The 23,377-nt window shown below is 39.6% G+C and overlaps 1 long non-coding RNA gene across 3 annotated transcripts in view; it reads right to left on the minus strand.

Moving 5' to 3' along the window:
- The window catches only part of LOC118917520 (uncharacterized), a 115,209-nt gene that overhangs the window by 14,000 nt on the left and 77,832 nt on the right, over positions 1 to 23,377 (minus strand). The window lies entirely within an intron of this gene.

Here is a 23,377-nt window from a genome sequence, read left to right on the forward strand (position 1 = left end):
GAAATACCTTTCTACCCAGGAATTCCACTTCTAGGAATTTGCCCTAAGAATGCAGCAGCCCAGTTTGAAAATGACATATGCACCCCTATGTTTATCGCAGCACTATTTACAACAGCCAAGATATGGAAGCAACCTAAGTGTCCATTAGTAGATGAATGGATAAAGAAGAGGTGGTACATATACACAATGGAATATTATTCAGCCATAAGAAGAAAACAAATCCTACCATTTGCAACAACATGGATAGAACTAGAGGGTATTATGCTCAGTGAAATAAGCCAGGTGGAGAAAGACAAGTACCAAATGATTTCACTCATCTGTGGAGCATAAGAACAAAGAAAAAACTGAGGGAACAAAACAGCAGCAGAAGCACAGAACCCAAGAATAGACTAACAGTTACCAAAGGGAAAGGGACTGGAGAGGATGGGTGGGAAGGGAGGGATAATGGGGGGGAGGGGAAAGGGGGGCATTATGATTAGCATGTATAATGAGGGTGGGCATAGGGAGGGCAGTGCAACACAGAGAAAACAAGTAGTGATTCTATAGCATCTTACCACACTGATGGACAGTGACTGCAATGGGGTTTGTAGGGGGGGCTTGGTGATGGGGGGAGTCTAGTAAACATAATGTTCCTCATGTAATTGTAGATAAATGATACCAAAAAAAAATCCCACAGTGCCTGCAGTTACAGTACAGTCTGAACTCCTTACCTAGACCCTACATGATCTTTCCCTTCTCCAGCTCTCCAGCCTTTCCTTCACCTTATGCCGCAGCCAAATTGGTCTTCTGTCAGTTCACATTCCCTAAATTCAAACTCCTTAAATTCTTTGTCATGTTAGAAACTTGGCATTTGCTGATCCTTCTGCCTGGAATGCTCCTCTCTCTGCTCCTCCTCATCCTTCATGTTTCAACCTAAATATCAACTCAGAGAGAGACATTATAGCCCAAAGATAAGACTGCTTCCATTGCTGTCTGTCACAGCTCATTTCTATTATGGCATTGGCCTGAGTTGACAATATTTTTTAGTTGTAAATGTATTATTCATTATTTTACTTGTATGTGGCTTATTTCCCCTCCAGACTATGCATGGTAGGTACTACCACTCATTACATACTCAGAAACTGAATGATTGTTGAATGAATGGTTAAAACAAAAAGGTAAGCATATAATATCACATTTATTCTCTCTAAAAACCTTATAATTTAGGTATTTTATCCCCATTGTTATAGATGAGTAAACTGAGGATCAGAGAGCTATGTAACTTCTCCAAGGAACCCTAAGGAATTATCAGAGCAACAGAATACCAAAGCCATATCAGGAAGGTTTCAGATCCTGTTTTCTTCCACACCAGGCTCCTTCCACATATACCATCTTTCCAGGGCCTCAGTCACCCCACAGGGTCATTTTTGTGCTTTAGAGTTGGTCAGATAATCAAGAAAACAATGCCAATTGCTTTAGATGAGACAAAAATTAAAGAAGTCACCCTAGATTGCATTATCTTCCCACAACTAACTGGAACTCATTAAAAACCTGATTCTGAAAGCAGGAAGAATCATTTCAGTTAGCAATGGGATAAAATTTTCTTCAGCAACAAGTCCAAAATCTCAATATAGGCTGCAGGAGGTTTTAATTAGCAAGAACAGTGGCTGTTTCCAGGAAGAATGGAGAAAATATTGAAATTGGTCCAGGTCCTTTGCAACTTCCTGAAGACATTCTACAGCTCTCAAAGCCTGCAACTGTGTGTGGCAGCCAGTTTGACCATAAATATCTCCTATCAGACTGGTTATATTTTTATCCTCTTCTTTCATATTGATCTATTTAAGAGGTCAGGAAGGGCAAAGTTAGGCTAGAAAGCAATAATTATACTCCTCCTTTACTTCCTTTTCCACTTGTTATCTACTTTATATCATTCTTAGCACTTCACTTAGCATTTTAGTAACTCTACAAAGTCCTGCTGTTAAGAAACCATTTAAACTGTGTTTTGAATTTCCCAAATGTATTTGACTGTGGAACTCTTTGCTCATAATATGTTTAGTAGATGGTCCAAAGTTGGTCCCCAGCAGTCGCTCCCATCCCTGTATGCACATGTTGTCCATCAGCAGAAAGTCAGTCTCCTCCTCCTCCCCTTGAACCTAAGCTGGCCTTGTGATTTACTTTGGTGAATAGAAGGTGGCCAGAATGATGCTGGGTCAGTTCTGGGTCTAGCCCTCCAGCGGCGTGACAGATTCTTCTTTTGCTGTGTGGGAAGCTGGCTACCCTGAGAGAAGTCCTGCTGCTCTACTGGAGAACTTGCTCCTGCTAGCAGCCCAGTTGGGAAGTGACTTGCCCAAGATCAGCTAGCAAGTTGGACCATATCCAGATCTCCTGGTTCCCTGTCCAGTGCTCTGTCCACATGCTACCACTGGTCTGCTGGTCAGAGTAATTGTTCCTCATCTCATGGATGGTGTAATTTAACACATTAGGATTTTGACTCATTAAAGACATTAAGAAACTTGAAACCAACTAACTCAATCTAGACTCTGAAATGTAGTTTTATTTGCTTTTCTAACTCTTGCCATTGAAGGCTCTCCCCTTATTCCTGTGACTTACACAGATGTTTCCCTCCCATCATGATACAGTTAAATAACAGTAAAAAGCTCATATTCAGCGTCAGTTGCTCAGAGTTGAAGCCCCAACTCCACTTACTGGCTTCGACAAGTCCATTCATCTCTCTGAGTCTCAAATTCCTCAATAAAATGAGGATATAAAAATGCCCATTATTAAACTATTACTGTTTTTTATTTTGTTCTGTTCTATCACTAATGATTTTTTTTTCATTTTTTGTTAACCAGAATTAAATGGCCAATCTGGACTTGTGATCATCACAAAATAACCAGTGTTACCACTGTGAGCTAAAATAATTTTTGCTAAAAGACAAGAATATTGATGTCTTGGTTCACCTGAGGGAACTTCTACAGGTAAATGGGCAAGGTTTGCTGAGTTTGGGGAGATACTAGAAGGGACTTGAGGACCCTTATTATCATTTACAGTGACCTACGGAGGTACTGACCCACAGAATACCCTTTCCAGCTTTGATTTTCTGAAATTTATATATATACATATATATATATATGTATCCTCCTTTCCCCCGAAATCTCCTGCCAAAGGGTCTATAGCTTCCAAAGGGCACCTGTAGACCCCCATCCTCCATAACCTTGAATAGGACTCTCCCACTGAGAAGACCCCAGTGCATGGATGGTGGAAGGTGGAAGGGCAGCCTGCAGGTCTGTGGCTCAGTTTCCAGGTATGTGATCAGTCTGCCATTTGGATCCATCAAATGCTCTTCTTACCAGAGTTGATCTTGAAGGATACATAAATAACATCCAGATAAAGGGAGTTTGTAGAACAGTATCTCAAGGTTATGGCATGAATAAAGTCTCTGGTTGCTAAGGGTCCAATCAGAGTGGGTTGAAAAGTTCCATTAATAGCCACAACCTTTTAGAATAGGTTTTGTTTTTAAAAATAAATGTTCACCCATCAACATCTCAATGCCTGCATTTTTTCAGGAAGTATGATTTTTTTCTTCCTCTGGAACTCAAATGCCAGAGTGAAGCACTCTCTGACATTTGTAATTTGGTACTTGCTTACAGTCTCTCCTTTTTATGTTTTAAGAGATGTTTTTCTGACTAAGCTTGGTAACTTTTTTCCTGCAATTTCAAGTTAAACAAAAATTACCTGATCATAGCCACAGTTATTAACTATTATTTCCGCACTAAAATCTATAAATAGCTCTATCAACCCACTGAGCCTGAATGTCTATGAAAACTCCCACCTCCCTGCTTTTGCCCATACTGCACCCTCCACCATTTGATTTCCTTTCTACCCCCTTCTCAATCTCCTTTTGTACAAGTCCTAACTACCCCTATTTCTTCCAAGTTGACTGGGAATACCTTTAAACCACTTTGATATATTCTGCCTTATATAAGCATCATTGTAAAGATCACCAGCTTTGTAACTAGCCTGGGATTGGATTTCAATTCCAGCGTTTATTCTGTGTGACCTAGGGTAAGTTACTTAATCACTCTAAACCTCAAGTTCCTCATTTACAAAATAAAGTTAATAATAGCACCTAACTTATAAAAATTGTTGTTAGATTAAATAAGATAATGATCATCAGCAAATTAGTCAAGATCCCGGCAGGAACCAGACCACACACCCCTACTAAGATAATTCTGGAAAGGTTTACAAAGTTGAGGGCAGAGCAGTGAGTGGTGTGTTGGTACCAGTTCATAAGAGGTGATCGTTAAATTTTCAGGAATGTTTTGCAAGCCAATTGTTGAACACAGTAATTATTAAAAATTAAATATAAGCTTAGTTAAATAATATGTATGAATGGATCAAAGGCCTGAATGTAAGTCATGAAACCATAAAACTCATAGAAGAAAACACAGGCAAAAATCTCTTGAACGTAAACATGAGCAACTTTTTCCTGAAGACATCTCCTCGGGCAAGGGAAACAAAAGCAATAATGAACAAATGGGACTACATCAAACTGAAAAGCTTCTGTAATGCAAAGGACACCATCAGCAGAACAAAAAGGCATCCTATAACATAGGAGAGTATATACATAAATGACTTATCCAAAAAGGGTTAACATCCAAAATATACAAAGAACTCACATACCTCAACACCCAAAAAACAATTAAACAACCCAATTAAAAAATGGGCAGAAGATATGAATAGACACTTCTCCAAAGAAGAAATCTGATGGCCAACAGGCAAAGCTGCTCCACATCACTAATCATCAGGGAAATGCAAATTAAAACCACAATGAGATATCACCTCACACCAGTAAGAATGGCCAACATCCAAAAGACAAGCAACAACAAATGCTGGCAAGGATGTGGAGAAATGGGAACCCTCCTACACTGTTGGTGGGAATGTAAATTGGTTCAACCATTGTGAAAAGTGATATGTAGGTTCCTCAGAAACTAAAAATAGAAATACCATCCAGCCCAGGAATTCCACTTCTAAGAATTTACCCCAAGAATGCAGCAGCCCAGTTTGAAAAAGACATATGCACCCCTATGTTTATCGCAGCACTATTTACAATAGCCAAGATATGGAAGCAACCTAAATGTCCATCAGTAGATGATTGGATAAAGAAGATGTGGTACATATATACAATGGAATATTATTCAGCCATAAGAAGAAAACAAATCCTACCATTTGCAACAACATTGATGGAGCTAGAGGGTATTATGCTCAGTGAAATAAGTCAGGAGGAGAAAGACAGGAACCAAATGATTTCCCTCATTTGTGGAGTGTAACAACAAAGCAAAACTGAAGAAACAAAACAGTAGCAGACTCACAAACTTCAAGAAGGGACTAATGATTACCAAAGGAAAGGAGTTGGGGAAGGTGGGCAGGGAGGGAGAGAGAAGGGGATTAAGGGGCATTATAATTAACACTCACAATATAGGTAGGTCACAATATAGGTACCAAATGATTTCACTCATTTGTGGGGTATAACAAAGCGAAACTGAAGGAACAAAACAACATCAGACTTGAAGAAGGGACTAGTGGTTACAAAATGGAAGGGATTGGGGAGGGTGGGCAGCAAGGGAGGGAGAAGGGAATTAAGGAGCACTATAATTAGCACTCACAATATAGGTAGGTCACAGGGAAGGCAGTACAGCATGGAGAAGACAAGTAATGACTCTACAGCATCTAACTACACTGATAGACAATGACTGCAATGGGGTGGGTGTAAGGGGGACTTGATAATATGGGTGAATGTTGAAACCACAATGTTGTTCATGCGAAACCTTCATAAGACTGTATATCAATGATACCTTAATTTAAAAAATAATAATACATATGAAATGCTTAGCACTGTACAATTATAAGTGCTAATATATATAAACTCTTTGTTACTTTAAACAAGAGAGTGAGGTTAGACAATCTTATAAAATCACTCACTCTAGCTCTAACATTCTAGATTCAGGAGGCAGGGGGAATAATGTAGAAGCAAGGAGCAATGACTTCAGGTCAGAATTAGTTTGAATTTTGATCCTATCACTTACAGATTGTCTGATCTTGGACTCTTATCTTATTTGAGCTTTCATTCAATCATCTATAAATGGGGTAGTCATACCTCTCATAATCCTTAAATTGAGTAAACATGACATGTGGCATATAATCAGATCTGATTTCTGTCACCATAGATTATTTTGCATTTTCAAGAATTTTGTGCAAGTGAGATCATATATAGCATTATTATTTTTTGTCTGGCTTCATTCAGTAAGCATCATTTTGAGTTTCACCTACATTACTGTGTATCAATTATTTATTCTTCTTATTGCTCAAATGTATCCATATCTATTATATAGATACAACCCAATTTGTTTAATTCATTCACCTTTTGAAAGACATTTGAGTTGTTTGTACTTTTTAGCTATTATAAATAAAACTGCTATGAACATTCATGCATAAACCTTTGGGTGGACATATGCTTTCATTTCTCTTAGGTAAATAACAAGGGGTAGAATATGCCATCATATGGTAAATATACTTTCTAAGAAACTGTCAAGACCTTTTCCAAAGTGCTTTCAACATTTTACATTCCCACCAGTGGTATGTGAGAATTTTATTTGCTCCACATTTTTGTCAACACATAGTATTCTCAGTCTTTTCCATTTGGGTCATTATAATAGGTCTCAAACAGACCTGATGACTATTGAGCTTCTTTTCATATACCTACTTGCCACGTGTAAATTTTCTTTGGTGAAGTGTCTATTCAAATCTTTGGCCCATTTTTCATTGGATTGGTTTTCTTAGTATTTTGAAGAGTTATTTCTATGTTGTAGACATAAATACTTTATCAGATAAGTATTTGCAAATGTTTTCTCCTACTCTTTAGCATAACAGAATCTTCTGAAGACCAGAAGTTCTTATTTCAGGTGAAACATAATTTATCATATTTTTCCTTCATGGATTATGCTTTTGGTGTTTTGTTTTGTTTTGTTAATTCTTTGTTAACACAACATCATGAAGATTTTCTCCTATGTATACTTCTTGAAGTTTTATGGTTCTAGATTTTACATTTAGGTCTATGCTTCACTTGGTGTTAATTTTGTATATGGCAAAATTAAAGAATGGATCAAGTTTGATTCTTTTTTAATTTTGGATATGGAAATCCAATTGTTCCAGAATCATTTGTTTAAAAAAATTAGTTTTTCTTTACTGAATTACCTTTGTACTTTTGTTGAAAATCACTTGACTATATGTATGTGTAAGGTCTATTTCTGGACTCTCTATTGATCTATTTGCTTATTCTATATGCCAAGACCACACTGTTTTGATTATTTTAGCTTTGCAATAAATCTTAAAATCAGGTAGTATAACTTCCATTGGTAAATTTTTTTATATCAGACATTCTAGCTTTTGTTTCTAGAATTTTCATTTGTATTTTTTAATATCTATATGTCACTACTATTTATGTTCAATCTGTCCTCTTGAACATATGGAATATAGACATACTTTTTAAATGTTCTGGTCTACTAATTCTAACATCTGTCATTTTTAGGTCTGTTTCTTTTTTGTCCTCATGAGTATAATTTTTGCTTCTTTGCATGTCTGTCAACTTTTGATTGGGTATCAGTGAATTGTACTTTGGTGCTGGGTATTTTGTAATTCTATAACCTAGATCTTTGTTCTGGGACAGTTTTGGTATTTGGAAACAATTTGATCCTTGTAAGACTTGCTTTTAAGCTTCATGAGGTGGGATCAGAGCAATCTTTAGTCTAGGGCTGATTTTTCCATACTACTGAGGAAATAACCTTCTGATTAATGCCCCATCTGTCCATTCTGGCTCATTAGCACATAAACTATTTCAAGCTTTATATGATCTCCATGGATTTTCCCCTCTAGTCATTCTTTCAAGTGGTTTTTACCCCCACCTCCCTTGGTTTCATTAGTTTGCTTACACACATGTGCAGATCAGCATTCAGCTAAAGACTCAGGGGAGATCCTCTTCAATCTCTGGAGTCCTCTTTCACTGGACAGATCTGTCTTCTCTGGATCTGTCCTTCAAACTCTAGTCACATTGGATTCCCTGGGTTCCCCACTCTCTCCTCAACTCAGGAAGACTCTGGTTTTGCCTGGGTTCCTGCCTCCTTGCACTGTAACCTCACAACTATCTCCAAGCAAAGGCTGAGGCAGTCATAAGAACCATCCTACTTGTTCCCTTTCTCAGAGATCACCTTCCTACTTTGACTAGAGTCCAATGTCTGGAAACCATTCTTTCATATGTTTTACCAAACTCCTGCTACTCCCCAATCCTGTAAATAACCTTTGTAACCTGTCCATCTTCAGCCTTAACCAAATCCTGGTTCTTCCTCATCATATTTGGCTATAAGTCTCTAATTTCACATGGATCAAAGATGAATGCTTTAGAAAAATGATAATAAACAGCTGTAGTGGTTTGGGGAAACATTAGACATGATGGACAAAATAAGTTCTTCCTTTAATTGAGGGCCTCCTTAACTCTCTGTAAGCATGCATATGCAGTAGCAGCTTTTTAACTTTTCCCAGTTTTCTGTAGTAGCCAGACTTACAGAATATTAAATTGGAGTCTTAAGTAAACTCTACTTTATGGTCTGATTTTAATTTAGCATACTACATTTTAATAGGCCTTAAAAACTCTCATAGTAAGTTAATAGATTAATAGAAGTCTATGGAATTTGGTGTCACTCATCTATAAAGAATGAGAAATGACTGATATGTTTGATCAGTTTAGGACCATCTGGGAGAGATTGTCTTATCATACTTTGGGAATTATAGCTCTGAGGCACCAGCTTTCAAGCACATCGGCATAATTTACAGGTATGAGGTGGATCACACATAATTTGATGTCATGATTGTAACTGTCAAAGTGCCAAACTTTCTGAAGCATTGACTTCTTATAAATTAGAGCAGATTCTAAGATATAGCTATAAAATACTGTCACTTACACTTGTTTGCCTTCATGTCTTTATGCTTTTATGAGTAGGGCAAAGGAGTTGGAGTTGCCTCAGAGAGTAGAAATTTCTACAATCCAGAGTGTACTTTTGGGAGCATATAGCCTGTGTGTAGACCATCTCTACCAATTCAGAGCCATGGAAAGGATGGGTAATACTGCTGAGGAGACAGCATACCATATCAAGATCATACCATGGTGGAGAGAGTAAAAACCTGCCTGCATAATCTCCCAACTCCAACATTTACTACTTTTTCGATCTAGCTTGGCAAGCTCATTCCCTGTCAGAGATATATTTACCTTTTAGAATCTCCATTCTTCATTGAAAAAATTAAAATAATAACATTTACTTTGGGTGATATTATTGAGGATCAGAAATAACATGTAAAATGTCAATACATACAGCATATTAAATAAATTTTGGTTAAGTGAATGGAGAAATAAACTAATTCTGGTTCAAGACAAGTCACAATAATTAAGTCACAAAATTCTTTTGAGATTATGATTCCTTTAAATCTCCCAAGTTCCTTCTTTATACCTCCCTCTTTTGATGGGAACCTGTTGGATAGAAGGAAAAAATTGCCCAGTTATGAATAAGGTGAGCTGGCTATTTATAAAAGCAACTGTAATTGAAAAATGACCTTCAAAAAACAAAGAAATCTCTTAGAGAAATCAGAAAAACAATTCCATTTACAACTGCACCAAAAAAAAAAAAACCTATGAATAAATCTAACAAAGGAGATGAAAGACCTGTACTCTGAAAACTGTAAGACACTCATGAGAGAAATTAAGAAGACACAAATAAATGGAAATCTATCCCATGCTCAATGGATAGGAAGAATTAGAACTACCTAAAGAAATTTACAAATTCAATGCAATTCCTATCAAAACACATTTTTCAATGAACTAAAGCAAACAATCATAAAACTTATATGGAACCACAAAAGATCCTGAATAGCCAAAGCAATCCTGAGAAAGAACAAAGCTGGGTGTATTATACTCCCTGACTTCAAGTTATATAACAAAGCTACAGTAATCAAAACAGTATGGTACTCACACAAGAACAGGCCCATAGATCAATGGAACAGAATAGAGAGCCTAGATATAAACCCACACATCTATGGTCAATATATTAATAAAGGAGCCATGAATATATAATGGGAAAAAGACAATCTCTTTAATAACCGGTGTTGGGAAAACTGGACTACATGTAAGAGAATGAAACTGGACTACTGTCTAACTCCATACACAAAAGTAAACTCAAAATGGATTAAAGACCTAAATGTAAGACAGGAAACCATAAAACTCTTAGAAGAAAGCATACGCAAAAATCTCTTGAATATAAGCATGAGCAATTTTTTTCCTGTACACATTTCCTCAGATAAGGAAACAAAATAAAAAATGAACAAGTGGGACTACATCAAACTAAAAAGCTTCCATACAGCAAAGGACACCATGGCAGAACAAAAAGGTAACCTACAGTATGGGAGAATACATTCATAAATAATTTATCTGATAAAGGGTTAACATCCAAAATATACAAAGAACTCATATACCTCAACACCCAAAAAACAAATAACCTGATTAAAAAATGGATGGAGGACCTAACAGACATTTCTTAAAAGAAGAAAGACAGATGGCCCACAGGTACATGTAAAGATACTCCACATCGCTAATCATCAGGGGAATGCAAATCAAAACCACAATGAAATATTACCTCAACCAGTTAGAACAGCCACTAGCCAATACAATAACAAGTGTCTGTGAAGATGTGGAGACATGGGAACCCTTCTAAACTATTGGTGGGAATGTAGATTGGTATAGCTAGTATGGAAAGCACTATGGAGGTTAGTCAAAAAACTGAAAATAGAAATACCATACAACCCAGTAATTCCACTTCTATAATTTACCCAAAGAAAAACCAAAATCCCTGGTATGTGCACCCCTATATTTACTGCCACATTATTTATAATGGCCAAGATAATGAAGCAACCAAAGTGTCTATCAATAGATTAATGGATGAAAAAGCAGTGACACATATACACAATGGAATATTATTCAGTCATAAGAAGAAAACAAATTCTACCATTTGCAACAACATGGATGGAGCTAGAGGGTATTATGCTAAGTGAAATAAGCCAGGAGGAGAAAGACAAATACCATCTGATTACACTTACTTGTGCAATATAAAAACAAAACAAAATAGTAGTAGACTCTTCGACAATGAGAAATGACTGGTGGTTACCATGGGGGAGGGGATGGGGGGAATGGGGAAAGTGAGGAGGATAAAAGGCACAAAAATTCTCAATCATAAGGTGGTCATGGGGATGGTAGTACAGCATGGAGAATATAGTCAGTGATTCTGTAACATTTTCCTATATTGACAGATAGTTAACTGCACTATAGGGGGTTAGGATTTAATAATATGGGTAACTGTTGAACCACTGTGTTGTATACTTGAAACCAATATAAGATTGTGTATCAACTATCCTTCAATAAAAAAAGACAGCTTTTCCCCTTGAAAATTTTTACAGTTGATTTTTTAAAGATAATTTATACTCTAGCATTCCTAAATCAATCTAACCCTATAGAAAAAGGAAATCTTAATCTGATTTCTTGTCAATGGCACTCACACACACACATGCACAGATGTACTTGCACACATTAAAAACTCTATAAGCATTCAAAATTAAGCAAGCCCAAATGTTACAGCATCTGTGATATTTTATTTATTTGTTCATCTGTCTTGCCAACTAAAAATGCCCTGAAGCTTAGAACCATTTCTTATTCATCTTCCTTGAGGAGTCCTACTTGCTTATTAATAAGCCAGTTACGTGTGCCCCTCACGTGCAAGGAGAGTGCTGGGGTCTGTGATTTAATATAATAAATACTAGGAGCACAATCTCTGGAGTCAGCAAAAACTGTCTTCTTTCCCAACCCAACGCTTGCAAGCTTTGTGACCTAGAAAATACTGTATCTGTTTGTACCTGTTTCCTCCTCTACATGGAAATAATAATCATCTCTGCTTAAACATATTGTTGTAAGAGTAAAATTTGATAAAATACAAAACCAACTTTTAATCTGTATTAACACAATTATTGAGATTTTTATATCATGTTCACAGTGCATTATTTATGGAAAAAAACAAAGTTGTTCAAAAATGGGAGCCTGATTAAATGAGTTATATCTGTATAACTGAGGGATCAGTTCTCTACACACACACACACACACACACACACACACACACACACACCTCATTCTTTTCTCTTCTGAATGCTCACTGTGTTATTTAGTCATTTGCCCCTTGATACAATTAATGAACAGGATCTCCAGTTATCAGGGAGTCATTTGGTCTCCAGCACCAAACAGAGATGGAGACTTTTTGAATAAAATTAAAATTAAGATGGTTCAACTTACTACTGTTACCTAGAAATTAGAAAAGTTATGAGTCACGGAGCCTTGCAGCTGCCTCCAAATTCTAATTTTATGCCAACTACTTCTCTTCTGAAACCATCAAACCATACCATGTGCTGACACTGAAAGCATCTATCTTTGATGTTTCACTGGGCCTGTTCTTGAGTGTTTCTGAGAATCAGTATGTCAGGTTAGTTCAGAGGAATATAGATTCATCTTCCGATGACATATCAGCAGTGCTTTCCACCTCATCACACCCCATTTCCTAACCACCATCTTGTCCACTGCCTTGCCCAGAGTGTGTTATTACATCGCTGCCAGCACTGGGCACACTCTTCAGAGTTCCACATACAGATTCTGACTGTTACGGTGGGGTCTGACATGATATAAAGTTATGAAACTGGGTCAAGCCATAATGAATCAAGGGTCTTATCTCCTAGCCCTTCCCTCGCCAGGAAATACACCCATTCCTATAGTCCAGCCAATGGAAGACTGTAAATACTGGGTAGCCCACCTCAGACAATTTTATCACCTTTATCCCAGTGGCCCCCCCAGCAAAAGTATCAAAGTAGCCAGTCCCAAACCTCACCTGCTTTTTTACTCTAGTTGTCTGATTTCTAACAGACTTCCCTTCCCCTCTTTATTTGCTAGTGTGATGTTTATAAAATTTCACTCCTAGCAAAATGTTGCAGAGAAACACAGTGCATACTACTGAAAAGTAACTTCAACATGTTTCTTACTTGTATATTTCAAATACTCATGAGGGGAACACAAAGCTGTGGCCTCATAATTCTTTTTTTAAATCCCCTTCAAACTCTATCTACTGACCTCCTATCTTGCAGCTGTTGCCTTTTATTTCCTTTACCCCTTCCCTCCAATTCAGTGGGCCTCCATGCCATATACCTCTTGTAAAAATCCCTCTTCCCCTTTCTTCCAGATTTTGTATTACAGAATTTCTATAGGTCAAGAGTGAGTATGGCAAGTAGAACCCTGCTCAAGAGGAAGATGACCAGTTGGGAGCACTCATACTTTAATAGACCCACTTTATCACAATAAGCTCTGGGGAGTGACTTAAGTCTTACCCCATTTGGAGTGTGGGTGAGGGCAGCAGCCATTCTGAACAGCCCTCCTTGGCTCAGCAGAAGCTATTAAATAGGAATGCGTGTGTTTCTCAGGGAGTTGCCTAGTTGAGAGAGGAGGGTTTCATGTTTCCCAGCAGGAGAGACTCAGTCTCCACTTCCCCCCTGGTGGCAGTCCAGGAGGGTGGACAGTGAGCTGTGTGGGGGGTGGGAGGCAGGGAGGCTGCAGCCAGACCCTGGAGGCCAGCAAAGCCCAGAAGGATTACCACTGGGATGGTAATTTACCCCTAGTGTAGGGCACCTGTTGTGTTAAACCTCCTTTTTCTCTTTTCCCTCTCAGGACAAAGAGGCTGGAATTTTACCCCGTCTCTGACAGCCACCATGGAAGAGGACTAACAGGTGTAGTCAGGGTGGGAGAGTAAGTCTTTTGAATAGTGGCTATCCAAACCGTGATACAAAATTGCAAATCAGCCACTTAAAACAGTGTTTTTAAAGAACATTGAAAGACATGGAGAAATGCTCGGCAACAAAATTAGCAGGATATAAACTGGATAGAATGTTACAGCATGATTCTGCTTAGAGAGAAAGAACATGCACCTGGAAAAAAAAATGAGCCACCTTTATCTCTGGAGCTGGATGACTTCTTACTTTTATTTGTTCCTTTCTGTAGTTCCTAATGTATAATTGTTTTTAAGTAAATGTTTCAAAAATTAAGAAAAATAAGTAACACCTAACCCAGATAGTGAGCGTGTCTCCAGTGGCCCCCAGGTGCTCAAGGTCCTGGCCCTTCGGGCTCGCCTGTGCCCTCAGCTGCTCCCCAGGCTCCTGAAGCTTCTCCGTGAGGTCCTCCACAGCTCACCTCCACAGCCAGTCCTCCTTTCTGACCAGCACGCTTTCTCACAGCCCTGAATCTACCAACATCCTGCCCTTCAGGGGAGGTGGAGACACTGGCAGTGAGTGAGGTGAGCAGCAGCTATGCTGAGGGCAAGAGGAGGGAGACAAAGCAAGTCACCACGCTCACATCTGAAGGAATGGCCACAAGATGTTCCAGCCCCATCTGCATCTGCAGAGAGGCAGGCGGCATCTGGAGAAGACTGCTTAGACATACACTCAAGGGCATCTCTGTGCAAAGTTAAATCTGGCTGCTGGATCTCCATAGGAACAGCTTTAGTCCTCATCTGAAGGCTTTTTCTTAAAGAGGGGTGATTTGTGGACAACATGATCATCTTCAATATGCCTGGGAGAGTTTTCAGAAAACAAGGCAGTGGCCAGGAAGACTGATGACTATTTACAGGTTTATGGCTGATTTTGTCAACTCACCAGATAGCCCCATCTCGCCTGTATGAACTCACACAAATAATCTCCTAAGAGACTGATAGGTAATGAGAATGCCAATTCATTGATTGAAAGTTAAAATGACATTAAATATAGAGTTATGACCACATGACCCAGAAATTCTACTCCTACGTATATACCCAAGAGAATTAAATACATATGTCCACACTAAAACACACAGCAGGATTACTCATAATAGTCAAAAACTGGAAATGACTCAAATGTCCATCAACTGCTGAATGGATGAATAAATGTGATATATCGTATGGTGGAATACTATTAGGCATTAAAAAGAAATGAAGTACTGATAAGTGCTACTTCATGGATGAACCTAGAAAACACCATGCTAAGAACCCAGACACCAAAGGTCACACACTGTATAATTCCATTTCTGTGAAATGTCCAGAATAGATTCAGAAAGACAGAAAGTAAGTTAGTGGTTGGCAGGGGCTGGGTGGGGGAAGGAACTGGGAATGACTTGTAATGGTTACAGTACTGCTTTGTAGATTGATGAAAATATCCTGGAATGAGATAGTGGCGATGGCTGCACCTCCTGCACGATGTTGTGAATAAAAACTAATGAGTTGTTACCTTAAAATGGTGATTTTTATGTTATATGAAAATTTGTTATGTGCATTTTATCTGAATGTTTTAAAAAATTTAAATGATGGATGGTTAGGGAACAAGATCAACTGACCACTCACCCTCCAGGCACCCAGGTGTGAACTGAATCATACCTGGAATATCTGACAAGCATGGACTTTGAGCAAGGGGGTATTTGTTTGGTTTCAGTGCTTTGCAGTAACTGGTCTGATCCCTGAGTGGGGCCCTGCCCAGCACTCAGGCAGAACGACATAGGGGTGCAGATGGCTCACTCCCAGCCACCAGGAAGATTCCGGTGTGAGCAGAAGGATCAGCACCACAGTTCCCAGCTTCCAGCTGGTGAGGTGTCTAATGTACTGCAGCCTGGCCTGGGGTTGTTCAGGCCTTGAGCACAATGGAATCTGTAGGCAGCATCATTCTTCTCAGGAGTAGGGTGGGCAGAACAGAAAGGAGGTGGTAAAATGTGACAATTCTTATAGCCATCTAGCAGAAAACAGGATGGCCCCTCTGAAGCCTGATACTCCCACTCAGTGTGGTCAACCTTCTGTAGGTGCCTGCGGCTCATCTGGAACCATTCCAAGTTCTCAGAATCTCATCATGAAGACAAAACTTGCGAGCAGACATCTGGCTGAGGCAGGGGCAGCCCCCTGGAGGGTAAGGTGGGGGGATGACCATCATGTTGCCCCGTGCACTCACTGCGCAGTCAGTCCCAGTGAACCACTTTCTTTTTGACCTTGGGCTACTTGCTGGAGAATGATGGATCAAGAAGGATCCCTGCGGTGGTTGTGAAGGCAGTGTTCTCTCCTGAGTAATGGAGCTGTCATTTCAGCACAGCTGTGCTTTCACACAAAGGTCTCTGACCCAAGTAGAGGCATCAGCAGCCATACCTCGAGAAGCTAAGCTAAGGCCAGGTGCACGCCCCCTCCGTGAGACATCCTTTTTCACTTGGTGAAACCTGTCTTCCATTTTTCTTTCCTTTTTTTTAAAACTTTAATATTTATGGAAATGTCATCTATCAATGTAGTTGCCTCTTATAGAAGGCTTTCATGTTAATTTGGTTTTTATCATCCCTCTTTAATTCATAGTCTCCACACTCTGGCTGCACCCCCACATTGCCACATCTATCATCTTGACTTCTTCTGGACCTCCTTCAACAAAAGACGCTTAACTGCCTTTGAAGGCTTCTAAAACTTTCACTTTTTTTTCTCATCAACTAGGGAAATATATTTCTTTCATTATAAGAAAACACTTTTTAAATAATGAAAACTTCCCAAGAAACTTACTTAACATTACCACCAAAGCCAACTGCAAGTAGAGATTTTAAAAAATTTTAGTGTGTCCCTAGATTCCCCCACCAATTCTATGCCTCTGTTCCCATCTCCATTAGCCGGTAGTAAATTAGGAAATTTTATTTAGCCCTACAAAAGCCGACAGCCACCTTGACGTAGTCAGGGTGTCATTTTAGCCAGTCGTAGAGAAGTAAAACATCACATATATTTCATAATTGAGTCCCTGTCTATATTAAAGTATTTCCTACAGTTCCTTCTCAATTCAGACCCACTATGCATCAGTATAACAAATTTATATCCCATAATAATCAGAATCATTAGATGAATGATGGGAGAGGCTAGCTTATGGCTTGTTTCTTTATTTTCAAGTGGGACAGGTAGGGTTATCAGTTAAATATATACTTATTCATACCATGACCTATATCTCTACTCATTTAGGCTCAGAAATTTCAGAGCTCTCTATCCACTCACAAACTTTCAATCATGACACTTGATCTTCAGTCACCTAACATATCTATGTCAAAGATCAGAGATACGGTAAAGGTTTCTTGTTTCAGTCTGTACAGCCTTCCCTGGTACTCCTTCCATTTGTTCCAGCCGTGGCTTGAACAGTTTTCTAAGTTCTACTTCACTGTGTTCTAATGAGCTGTTTACTTAATCACCTCTCCTCCTAGACTGAAATATCCAGAAAGGATATGGTTCCAGAAAGGTAGGAACCGTTTATTATATGTTTTAGGCTTTATGCCTAGAACAGAGGAGGTGCTCAATAAATAACTATTGCATGGAACAGAGGAATTACTGGATTTAGAAGGCACTGACTCAGAGAATGGCAGAGGTGACTCTAGTTAAAAATAGCTGAACTGACCACATCGTCTGTAGAAATCAGGTACAGAGTACCTAGGCATTACCTGACAACTGGCCCAAGCAATTCAAGGGCAGAGTAAAGCAACCACAGGCAATTTTTCCTCAACATTTTTATTATAAAAAAATTTATACTTAAGAAAGTTACCCAATAGTAACAATAGTTTAATGAACATCTGTATGATTGGGCGCTAAGTAACAAAAGGCTGACAACTGTTGATATCTAGCCCTACTTATCAATATCTGTAAGATTTGTAGATGTCTTTAAATAGCTGTCTTGTTTAATTAAAAGACTTTCTTTATAGAGAGAACATCTAAAGCAAAGCCATTAAAAGGTCATTTCATTGCCCACGGAATGAAGAACAGACCCCTGATAGGGAACTTCAGGGCCTTCTGTGATCTGGATCTTACTCACTTTTGTGGATTTATCTGTTGCAGCCCCTTCACTTCATACTCTTCTCCAGCCAGGCTGAAATGCTTTATATTCTAGGACCAGCATCCAGCTTTCTCTCTCCTTCCTCTGGGTCTTTGCACACACTATTCTGTTTACCTGGTACATTTTACACCCATCCACCTTCATCTGGCTAATCCATACTTTGCTTCTGAACTTAAATGCCTCCTCCTTCCTCCTTGTATTCTTGACACACTCAGGCTGCTTAAAAGCTTCCGCTGTATGCTCCCCTAGTGTCCCTATCAGAGCTCTTAAAACACGGTGTGGCATAAGAAATGTCTATTCGGTTTCTAAAACCTTTAGGATCTCTGAAGTTATAAGTGTCTTTTTGTAGGTTAGCAAGATGACTGGTGCGTGGGGGCCCCGCGATAGCCTCAGGATGGGGCCTGGGTGCCAGGAGAACAAACCATGTGATTAGAGGGTGGGAACTTTCAGCTCTACCCCATGATCCTTGGGGAGGGGAACAGGGCTAGAGGTTGAATCAATCACTAATGGCCAATGATTTAATAAATATGCCTACAAGAAAACCCTAACTGAAGGGGTTCAGAATGCTTCTGGTGAACAGATGGAAATGCTGGGAGGGCACAGAAGCTCTGCGTCCCTTCCCACATACCCTGCCCTATGCATCTCTTCCATCTGGCTGTTCCCAAGTTGTATTATGTTATAATAGACTGGTAACCTAGTTAGTAAATTGTTTTCCTGAGTTCTGAGCTGTTCTAGCAAATCATCAAACCTGAGGAGGGGTCATGGGAGCCCACAATTTATAGTCAGTCAGAAGCACAGGTGACAACTTGAGACTGGCAGTTGGCATGGGAGGGGAGCAGTTTTTTGGAACGGAGCCCTTACCCTGTGGGATATGACCCTAAAAACCAGGCAGATAGTGTCAGGTTTAAGTTACAATGTAGGATATCCACTCAGTGTCCACTGAGAACTGGGAAATAGCCTAGTGTGGAATATCTATATACATCTGGCATCAGAAGTAGTGAAAGTAGTAGAGGAAGAACAGGAGTCCTTTAGCTGGTAAGTAAAAGAAGCAGGGAGTCTTTTCCTTCACATGGCATAAGTCTCGCTCCAACATTAGAGCTGACCCAGATGATAAGGACTATTTCATTTACCTCTGCATCCTCCAAACCTTGCCAGGGCTCCCCATATAGTAAGTGCTCAATGAATATTTGTTGAAAGAATAAATTCATGAGGAAGCACTAAACTAGGTATTATAGAACCTGGGGAACTGAATGCCCTCACCAAACCCTTCCTTCTTTTGGCCTTGGTTTCCCCATTTGTGCCAATGAGCTTTAAGGTTCCTCCCAGACCTCACACTCTATTATTCCTCAGTGTAGCAGGAAGTAGCTTCTATAGAGAGCTACGAAATGCCAAGCAGGTCCTATGGCAACCAGTTCCACTGGCCCAGATCTGCAAAATTTCCTGAATGTACCAAGCACTAGGAGACTCCAGAGGCCCTGCCTTCTCCTAGTGGCCATCCAGACCAGATTATATGATCTGTCTGCTTCTCCTCTTGGTCCAACTCCTCCATCCCAGGCCTGTTTCTGAGGCACCCAGAGATTTAACAAGTGGCCGTTACAGAATTGGCATCCCTCCTGGAAGGCTTTTCCCTCTCTGAGCCGACCACTCCTCCTGGTGAACGCAGGACAGAGTCCTAATAAAAGCTGACTCCAGGGGGGACACCAGGAAATAACATTCAGTATGACATGGCATTTGTAGAGAGCTTTCACTTACGCCAGCTCATCTGATTCTCATGTCGACCAAGGGAAGTAATTATTATTATCCCTATTTCATAAAGAAGGAAATTTAGCTCAGAAAACGAAGGGGATTTCCTGAGGCCATAAAGTTAAAGTGGGAGAAGAGTGACTTAAAGCTAAGTCTGATTTCAAAGCCTGTGTTCTTAGCCAAGTAGGCGTTACTGACTCTAAACTCAAGCAGGCACAGTGACTCTGCTGTATGCTTGGAGAAAATAGGATTCCTGAAACTGTCTAGTATCAGGACCTCACCAGCAGTCCAAAATCCCAAATCCAAAAGATAATCTAAGACTGTCTAGAGCTGGTGTCAAGGTCCAATTGAATGGAAAAAGGCGGAACTTTAGGATATGCCAGACACCTGCAGAATTCAAGGTTGCAGGATTGTCAGGATAGTCACACCCTCCCAAAGTCTTACTTCTCACCTTCAGTTCATTTGATTCTTGCCAAAGACCCATGAGAGGGGTTATCATGCCCATTTTACATGTAGGGACACTGATGCTCAAAAAGGTGACTTGTCCAAAGCTAAGAATCAAGCAAGCAGTTGAAAAAGAGCTCATTCTAGCTCTTTTGATAGTAACTCCAGTGCTCCAAGCAGTAAAACTAATAATCTCTAGCCACAGAAAGCATGGCCATAATAAACGATAATAATATGGCCACCATTTTATTAAGACTTACGTGTTCAAGAAGCTAGAAAGTTAAGGAACTATCCTAAGGTCAGAGATCCTCCCCATCCTCACAACCACCCCATGGAGTAGATATTCCTCTCATTTTACAGATTTGAAAACTGAACTCAGGTAAAGTGTGTTACTGTGATTTATAATAAATATATATTTGGTCTTCATCCTAGTTTCTGGCACAAAGCTCCTAACACTCTTGGAATGTCTTAGGTAAGGACAGAGAGGAAGGTGTCTTTTGTTACGTTAAAAGAGGTGATTTTGGAATTGAACCTAAGGATGAAGGCTGGTCACCAGGGGCCTGACCATGTGGTTAGAGGGTTGGAACTTTCAGTGTCACCCACTGATTTCCAGGGAGGGGAAAGGGACTTGAAATTGAAGTTAACCACCAATAGCCAATAATTTCATTGATGTGCCTATGTCATAAAGCTTCCATTAAAACCCAGAAGGACTGGATTCATAGAGCTTCTGGCTTGGTGAACACACACATGGAGATCTGAGGAGAGTGGCACACTCAGAAAGGGCATGGAACTTCGTATCTTGCCCTTATGTATCTCTTCATCTAACTGTTGATTAGTCCTTTAATATCCTTTGTAATAAATCAGTAGTGAGTAAATGGGTTTCCTGAATTCTGTGAGCAGTTCTAGCAAATTAAATCAACCAAAGGAGGGGGTCCCAGGTCTAATCTGTAGGCAGTTGATCAGAAAGATAAGTAATAGGTAACAACCTGGGCTTGTGACTGGCACCTAAAGTCAGGGGCAATCTTGTAGGACTGAGCCCTTAACCTGTGGAACCTAATGCTATCCCCAGATAGATAGTGACAGAATTGAGTTTAATTGTAGTACACAATTTCATACTTGTTGGTATAGGAAAACCACACACACACACACAACTGGAATGGGTTCTCAGAACGTTTTATGAAGGGACTTACCCAAGATCACATAGTACGTAACTTGTAGAAGCTGAATTTCAACTCAGATATATCCGATTATAACTCCTCCACAAAAATCTCAGGCCTGTAAAGAACTGGCAAAAATGTGTTTCTCTCTACCTTGCTATTTCTGCCTTAAGCAAGGTAGAGAGAAACAGATTCTCCAGCTTAGTAAGCCTTCTCATCTTTATTACTTTAGTAAGCCTTCCATCTGTATCAGTGTTTTGGCTACATGTGACCCAAAATAACAATAGCTTAACTAGTGGACACTATTTTTCTTCCACATAAGAAAGTCCCAGAGGTAGGTAGCTTAGGGCTGGCCTGGCAGTTTCAGAATGATCAGGAACCCATGCCCCAAACAGGTGTCTCCTCTGCCATTCTTATGGTGTGTCCCTCATCCTCAGGGTCCACGTGCTTGCTAGAATTCCAGCCATCCTGCCCAAGTTCCCAGCAACAAGATGGAGGAAGGGATGGAGAAGAGTGTATTTTCTTCCAATAGAAGACTTCCTGGAATTACTATATAGCATATCCATTTACACATACCTGACCAAAGTTAGTCACACCTAGCTGTCACACCTAGCTGCAAGGGAGGCCCAGGACCATATCATTCAACAGGGCATTCTGTTACTGAGGAGGAAGGGCAAGCGACTACCATGCTGATCACACCATCCTACAAGGCTCAGGATTAGTTTCATCTCTTTGAAGCTCTTCTGACCATCAAAACCCAGTGTGATCTCACCCTCCTCTGAACTCTTATCACACTTACCAATGTGGCTTTTAGCATGAACTGTATTAGCTTCTGTATTACTGATGTGCTAGATATAATAAATAGAAGGATGATAGTGGGACAGAGAGTATCTGGGTCATGAAAATGGATATAAGTATGGATATGAACAGATGTAGATGTAAATAAAGATATAAATATAGACTTTCAGATGGGTAGTTCTGTGTTAAGGAAAAAAAGTACAGACTTCAGAGTCAAAACAGATCCAAATGTATAGGTTAATCAACTAACTCTCAATTTGCTAATCTGTAAAATGAAAATCATAACTGTACCCACCCAAAAAGGTTGTTGGGTAAATAAAAGAACACATGCAAAGGACCTAACACTATGCCAGGCACATAGTACATACTCATAAATATTGACCACTCTTATTTCTCTTTCATTCCTCACAATGGCCCTATGGGATTGATACTATCATGCTCACTTTTAAAAAGAGGAAACTGGCTCAGAGAAGTTAGAGAGCTTGCCTAAGGTAACAATAAGGTGGTACTACTGAAACATGCACTCAAGCCTGACCTCAAATTCTGAGCTCTTCCTTCAAGACCCCTATCTTCTGACTTTTTTCACCCCTGGTATGTCTAGTACATAATAGGCTTTCTACCACTGTTTCCTATAACAAAAGCAAATAAATCAGCTGTCATTCCATCTTTTGCTTTAAGGCCTTCTAGACTGTTAGCTCCAAGGCATATTGAAATACAGGGGAAAATATTTTAAATTTTCAGGCAGGATAAGGATCATTTTCCATATGAAATCCTTACACGGTGGAAAATCTGATTAGAAAAAATTTATTTAGAAAGAAATTCGCTCAAGGTAGCCATTTCGACTAGCAGAGAAATAATAAGGAAAAGCTGATGCATCTAAAGTAAAACAGAGAGCTGCTCTCCTTTGGAGAAGAAGTTTAGCATTCCAAGCTGCTTACTTCATTTGCTCCAGGTAGAAAATCATTTGAGCCTCTTTCGCACTAAGAATCAAGATACCTTTCATAAGCAATGACTCAATTTTGAGAGATAACTGCCCTTGAGAAAGAAGATTCGATATACCCACATTTATTTCCAAAATCTAAGAGATATGCTCAATCCATTGTAACTGATAACTAAAGCAAGAGTTTACTCAAATGGTACTGAGCTGTGCTCAGGGGCAATCAGACTTCCTTCACAGTCCTCCTCTTTCTTAATGTGGACAAGGCACAGATTCAGTGCCA

The sequence above is a fragment of the Manis pentadactyla genome, chromosome 9 (genome assembly GCF_030020395.1).
Source record: "Manis pentadactyla isolate mManPen7 chromosome 9, mManPen7.hap1, whole genome shotgun sequence".
In the NCBI taxonomy this organism is placed as follows: Eukaryota; Metazoa; Chordata; class Mammalia; order Pholidota; family Manidae; genus Manis; species Manis pentadactyla.